Raw genomic sequence first — 6,853 nt, forward strand, 5'->3', positions numbered from 1 at the left:
GCCTCTGAGGAGTCGCTCCTGGCCTCCACTGCTGTCTCCCAGAAGCATGTGAGGCTCGGGTGAGTAGGGGATAGACGTGATGTGCTTAGTGGGCTGCGGCCAGGCTGCCGGAACTCCTTGCTGACGTCAGAATTGGGAGCAAACACTTCCGGTCACTCTGGGCTCGATTCCTGCCCTTGCTGCTTTTGCAGCCACGTGATGCTGGTGCCTCAGCCTCCTCTTCCGTCAAATGGAGATGAGAGTCACAGGGCCCAGCGTGTGTATTCATTCTGAGGATTAGAAGACGTAATGCACGTCGAGTGCTTGGACCAGCACATGGTACGAGTATACATCATAGGGTATGTGAGCACGTTTGTGTGCAAACAGCAAAACACCAGATTCGCGCTGATTCTTTCTGATAGCACGGATTGGCATGTGGACTGCGGATAATAATAAGAGATCCTGTTTCCAGGGCTCTCTCCACGACAGCTGTTGTTGTTTAGTAGCTAAGTCATATCCGACTCTTTGAGACCCTATGAACTGCAGCATGCCAGGCTTCCCTGTTCTTCACTATCTTCCGGAATTTGCTCAAACTCATGTCCATTGAGTCGGTGATGCCATCCAACCATCTCATCCTCTGTCATCCCCTTCTCCTCCTGCCTTCAATCTTTCCCAGCATCAGAGTCTTTTCCAGTGAGTCAGCCCTTGGCATCAGGGCCACAGTATTGGAGCTTCAGCTTTATCGTCAGTCCCTCCAATGAATAGTCAGGGTTGATTTCCATTAAGATTGACTGGTTTGATCTCCTTGCAGTCCAAGGGACTCTCAAGAGTCTTCTCCAGCACCACAATTAGAAAGCATCAATTCTTTGGCCCTCAACCTTCCTTATGGTCCAGCTCTCACTACTGTACATGACAACATAGCTTTGACTGTATGGATCTCTGTAGGCAAAAGGTCTCTGCTGTTTTAATACGCTGTCTAGGTTTGCCATTGCTTTTCTTCCAAGGAGCAGGGTGTACTGAGAAGAAGATGGGGGGCTGGCCTTACTGCCTGTCCGCTCCAGCTGGGAGCACTGTCTTCTCTCTGTACCATCTCCAATCTCACAGTCAACAAATATAATGACATTGATATAGGAAATGGCTTTTTTATAGTTGGAGGGAGTAGACTTCCTTAGGTGGAGCTCTCTGGGTTTAAAGGCCACTCACCCGGGGCACAGGATGGGGCAGGATGGTTAAGAACGTGGCTCCAGATTCAGGCGGCCCTGGCTTTGACTCCTGCCTGAGCCTGTGACCTTGGCCTCAGCTTCCTCACATGTAAAATTCCTTACAGTCCCTTCCTCCTAAGATGATGGGGAGGATGAAATGAGATACCATAACAAAATGCTTAGCACAGGCCTGGCCAGAGTCAGTGTCCGCCAAATGGATGCCTCTCTTAGGCACCTGTTGCATGGAGGGGTGTGTGCCAGGCTGGGAGCGGGGCTACGTGGATTTCCTTGGAGGGCTATTCTCTAAATTGTGGATCAGGGCCACTGTTTGGACCCTAATCAGGCCATGAAATCAGCTTACTGGGTCTCAATGAAAATGAAATGAAAAGGAAGTAATAAATTAAATGAAAAAGAATGATAGGAAACATCCAAGTATAATGCACAGCGCTGGTGGGTGTTGTTTTGTACAGCTTCGGAGGGTTTCATGTGCGTGTGAATACGCGCTTCAGGCTGTGTGTGTGTGTGTGTGTGTATACTGGGTCAAATGAAATATACTTTTCTGTGAGTCACGGTCAAAATATTTGGAGTCACTGCCTGAGAGATGATCTCCCTCCACATAGTGACGTTTATGGAGCATCTACTCAGTGTGAGACTGAGTTCCACATGTGGGAGCCAGAATGCAGGGAGGGGGGTTCAGGGCCCAGTTCTTAGCAAAGTGGCTGGGTGACCCGGCCCTGTGGGGTGGTCAGGTAGGGGATCCTGGGTGATGACATGTGCTCGTGGGGACAGTGAGAGGAAGCAGTGCCTGGGGTGAGTGGTTGACTTGGGATCTGGAGATAGAGAGCACCGCTCCCCCCCCATCCCCACCCAGTGGAGGCTCCCTGTCAGTGCAGGGTGCAGAGCCAGACCTCGCCAGAGGTGAGGGTGAGGGTTGTCTGAGGTTGGGCTGGGCACGTTTTTCCTGGCTAGGGTGGGGCAGAGGAGGACTCAGGTTTATGGATGCTCCCGGATCTCAGGACTTGCAGGGTCTGCAGTGACTGGTGGGTCTCAGAGCTCAGACCTCTCCCTCTTCCCCGTGGCCCCCTGGAAGCCTTCTGAGCCTTCATCTCCTCCTTTTTGCTGCCCCTACTGGCTCTGGTGGGCCTGCCTGGCCTGAGACCTGACTCAGCCCTGAGTCCTGGTCCAGGAGCCAGAAGCCTTTCTATGACTTAGATCTCTGCCCAGGGTAAGTCGGGGCCTCCGTTTCTTTGTCTGTCAAGTGGGCATACAAATCCCTGAGCAGCCAGCCGACTGGGTGGTGATGCCCATCTTGTGACCTCATGGGGATAAGCAGCTACAGGAAGTGTGGCGAACTCTGGGTGGGTTGTAACTCTTGTCTCTAAGGCTGGGAAAGCTTGGGCAGGTCATGAGGGTATCAGCTGCCTGGCTGGAGAGCCCCTACCTTCCCATCCCGTGACCTGGGGCAAGGGTGGGGAAAGGCCTGTGACCCATGGTGAACTGGGGATATCCCCGGATCTGAGGGGGAGGTGGCCCGTTAGGGGCCCCAGAGGATGAGACCCAGGCTGGGAAACCCAGCCTCTAGAGCCCCCACCTACAGAGGGTACCCAAGGAACCCCAGCTTGGAGCCTGTGAGGCCACGTAGAGGGGCGCGCCCTGGGACATGTTGGCAGAAGTCACTTTCCAGGAAGCTATGGGTGGCTTCGAGCCTGCGGAGCCCGGAGCCCTGAGGCTCAGGCATGTGCTCCCATAGGAGGATGTGGTATTTGATGAGAGGTCATGCATATTGAGTACCTACTGTATGCCAGACACTGTGCTAAGCGCTTTTGTATATTTGGAGATTTCATCCTCACAATAACCTAACGCCCACGTCTTTTTATACATCCCATTTTATGGGTGAGGAAACGGAGGCGCAGAATGGTGAAATCTCTCTTGCTAACTAGTGAGTGGCAGGGCTGGGCTGAGGGCTTGAGTTCTGGATTCAGGCTGCCAGGGTTGAAACCCAGGCAGCAGCACTTGCCAGCTGTGCCACCTTCCTCGGACGTGAGCCTGAACCTCTTTGCCCATTCGTTTCTTGCTCGATGAAACAGGCAGAACCCCATTGCCCTCCTCAAAGGGTTGTTGGGAGAATTACGTGAGATCATGGAGGTCAAGTGCTTAGTACTTAGGACACCGTTTCTCCTGTCTGCACCCAGGACCAACTGTGTGGCCCTGGGCGAGTTCTCTGGTCTCTTGGGTCCCAATCTCTTCAGCTGTGTGACATGGAATACTAACCCCTTCTCTACCCTTCTCAACAGGATTGCTGAGGATCAGATGGAACCAAAACCCTGGATGGGTCCTGAGGGAGGCCTCCAGAGAACAGAGATCCTAGACTCTTGAGCGCCCAGAGCTACCAGGAATTTTTCAGGGCTTGGGGCTGCCTGCAGGTCCTGATGTATTTTGTCTGGGCTGGCTTCAAGCTTTTGTTTCCTGCTGGTTTGTGCAGACCTTTGAAGTGCTGACCCCAGATCCAACTCCAGAGTTTCTCAAGATGCATTCTGTGGAAGGGTTTGGTGATCAAGCAGGTTTGGGAGAGTGTGAGTTAAAAAAAAAGCGGAGGGGTTGGGGGGGGGATGGATTTCTTCACTACAGGACTTGTTAGAGCCTTTGATATGCTAATATTCATTATGCAACCCCTATGTGTGGTCATGATATACTTCCGGATATCTCAATGGCCTGCTGTTCCAAGCTCCATTTTCCAGATGGAGAAACTGAGTCCTGGAGGGAAGGCTAGGAAATGGTTTTCCCAGATCGTGGGAAATTTCCCATGTTATCATTTCCATTTCCCAGTTGTCTGTAACTGAGCTGCGTGACTGGATGCCAGGGCTCCTGACTCCATGGCCAGGACACCCGTTTCTTTCCCTCCTTCTTCTGTTCTGCTTTCTTCCTGAAGGCGCCTCACCTTTTTCTGGCCCCTTCCCTCTCTCTCCCAGCAGCAATAGAGGATATCCTGTTCCTTCTGGGCCTTGCTGGACAATGGGGCTGTGCCCAGCACCCAGCCTCCTGGGTGATGCTTCCGGGCTGGCAGATGGCAGTAAGGCGTCATCCCAGCTGAGCAGCTCCTCGCAAGTTAATTCTGTTTTCTGAGCCTCAGTCTCCTAACTGCAGAGTGATGCTCGTCACTTTGCCTCTTACCTGCAGGCGAGAGCTTTGGCTCTGACATCGTGCGAATGTGCTCTGTTCACCTGCAATTCATGTCCAGATGTCCATGAGTCTAGCAATTCTGATCATTTTGGGGAAGAACAGGGAAGAAGTGAGGGGGCCCCTGGTCATGGGATCTGATGTGGTTCTGACTCCCCAGGTCCAATTCGTCCCCCATGTTTGACATCTGCCCGTTAGGATGATGCTGGTCCTCTCTGGTCCCAGTTCCGCTGGTGACCTAGGAAGTAGGCCGGTCTAAGTGGTGCTAGAGACCCGTTTTACAGAGGAGGCATGAGGGGAGGGGAGGGGAGTTGGGAGTGTCCTGTGGGGGGTTGTTGTTAGAATTGGGAAAGACACTCAAGTGTCTCTGTGCTTCGGCTCAGTTCCGCCTTGAGAGGGTGGGTCTCTGGAGTCCGCCTACTTGTTTGACGCCCCTTCCCCTTCAGTCAGGGAGCGTGTGTGCGCGTGCCTGCATCTCTGTCCACTCAGCAGAGGGGGTGTAAACATCCCAGGTGCTCTGCTGGCTGCGGTGGGCGCTGAGGGAAAGGCTGGGGGGTGGACCAGGCTGGCTGGGGAGGTGGGAAGAGGTGGTGCCTCTCTGGCAGCATGTCCTCACCCAGAGGGCTGTTTGCCCGGGTTATTCTTAGCACTGACTCATTAGAGAGACTATTTTTAGCCCTGTTTCTAAGTGTTGCCAACATCTGGTGCAGCCAGTGCTGAAGGGGGTTGGGGTGGCAGGGCGACCCCTTTGGGCATGGCTGGGGACCTGAGCCTCTGGCCAGACAGCGAGGACACTGCTTTCTGCACCTGCCCGTTGCTTGAAGCTGGGCACGCAGTAGGCATCCTGTTCATGCTTGAACGTTGCAGGCAGGCCCACGACTCTCAGGGATGGGGGTTGGAAGGTGGGATGAGGGTTACCATCCAGCCGGAGAGCGAGTGAGCTGATGGTGCTCCTCAGGTAGGCATTCCCCTGTCCATCCCTCAGGGGTGCTAGTTGGCCTCTGACCCCTGAAGAAAAGGGCCTCGGGGGAGGAGGGCTAGCCCCCAGCTGGGGCACTTGTTACAGCGACCACTGCGGAGGAACCGCAGACATTGTAGGGAACGACAATGCCCAGGGGTGAGGTGTGCAGGCTCAGGGGCCAGACTACATGGGCTCAAGCCCTGGCTTTGCGACTTCCTTAGCTGTGTGACCTTGGGCAAGTCATCAACCTCTCTGTGCCTCAGTTTCCTCCTCTATGAGATGGGAGTGGGAGTAGAGTGTTGTAAGGATGAAGTAGAATAATGGACGAAGAGCCTACCTAGTGAGCGCTATGGTATAGGGAGCTGGTGGCTTTGTCATTGTTGCTAATGTTGCTGTTACTAGCAATAAGCTCTGCCTGTGCCCTGAGCTGGGGAAGGAGGCCTGTCAGCTGAGTGAGGTGAAGCTTGGGATGGGGCTCAGAGGGAGGGGTCGTACCTGGGCATCACGATGGGGTGGTTTCTGCCAGGCTGCCCCGAGGGATTAAGGGCACACAGGTGAGTTGGAATGTGGGCTTTGCCCTTCACAGGTTCTGTGAGTCACTTAACTTCTCTGAATGTCCTTTTTTTTTTTTTTATTTACCTACAAGACAAAGATGATACTATGTAGGCTATAGAGTTATTATGAAAAATAAAGCAATTGATGTTTGTGGGGGCATTTTGCCCAGGGCTGGGCACACAGGAGGATCTGAATCCATGAAACTTTTCTTCCTTTCTGTCCCTTTTCCCATGTGAGGGATGGGGTGCCCTGAGGGTCGTGGAGGAGAGCTTGGCCTGGAGGTTTGGAGTGTGGGGGCTGGGGTCCTAGCTCTTTGTGAGCCTGGGTAATCCACACACATAACTTCCCCCTGGGTTTCTGTAACACACTGGCTGGAGAAAACTCTGAGTTTTAGACTCTTTCTCAGAATCCCTGGGGGTGCCTTGGGGAAGGACTAGGCGGAGAGGCGCTGGGGAAGGGGAAGCCCCCCGTTGGAAGCCAGGTACTCTGGCCCTTCCCACTCCCCACAGAACTGCTTCATTCTCATGTTTAGCTGTCAAAGTTCCAGGTAAATTTTGTCTGAAAAGGGGGTTCTGCTGTTGAAATCAGCCTGGGAGTCTCTGAGAGGGGTGACCTCCTAGGCTCCTTGTTGTGTGACTTGGCACTGACTCTGGAGGTGACCTGGACTGTGGGCCCTGATGTCCAGAGGATGCTGGCACTCCCTGTGAGGCGTGGGGGCAGGGCGGGGGCTGCCAGGCTGTGCCTGGGGGGAGAGGTTTGAGTGCTGCCCGGCCTCGCTATCTGTGGGACGTGGGGCCCTGTAGACAATACTCAGCCTCACCAGCAAACTCTCCCGGGGGGAGCGCGGGCTGAGACTAGGCAGAAGGGCCCTGGCCACAGTGCAGTCATGTTCCTGGTAAACACTCGAGAATATCTGAAAGGAATGAATGAAGTGGCACCACAGCGTCCCCAGACAGCTGCACCTCTGAGAGGGTGGCGG

The 6,853-nt window shown here is 54.0% G+C and overlaps 1 protein-coding gene across 6 annotated transcripts in view; it reads left to right on the forward strand.

Annotated features, from left to right (window-relative positions):
• The window catches only part of TFEB (transcription factor EB), a 49,138-nt gene that overhangs the window by 13,045 nt on the left and 29,240 nt on the right, over positions 1-6,853 (forward strand). For 2 of the 6 annotated variants that reach the window (XM_010863190.1, XM_010863186.1), the window contains exon 2: positions 3,476-3,754. The exons of 3 other annotated variants lie outside the window; for them this stretch is intronic. The gene's annotated coding sequence lies outside the window, so the exon portion shown is untranslated. The remainder of the gene's footprint in view (positions 1-3,475; positions 3,755-6,853) is intronic. One more of the 6 variants, XM_010863188.1, reaches the window with a different exon arrangement.

The sequence above is a fragment of the Bison bison genome, unplaced genomic scaffold (genome assembly GCF_000754665.1).
Source record: "Bison bison bison isolate TAMUID 2011002044 unplaced genomic scaffold, Bison_UMD1.0 scf7180017864487, whole genome shotgun sequence".
NCBI classification, from domain to species: domain Eukaryota; kingdom Metazoa; phylum Chordata; class Mammalia; order Artiodactyla; family Bovidae; genus Bison; species Bison bison.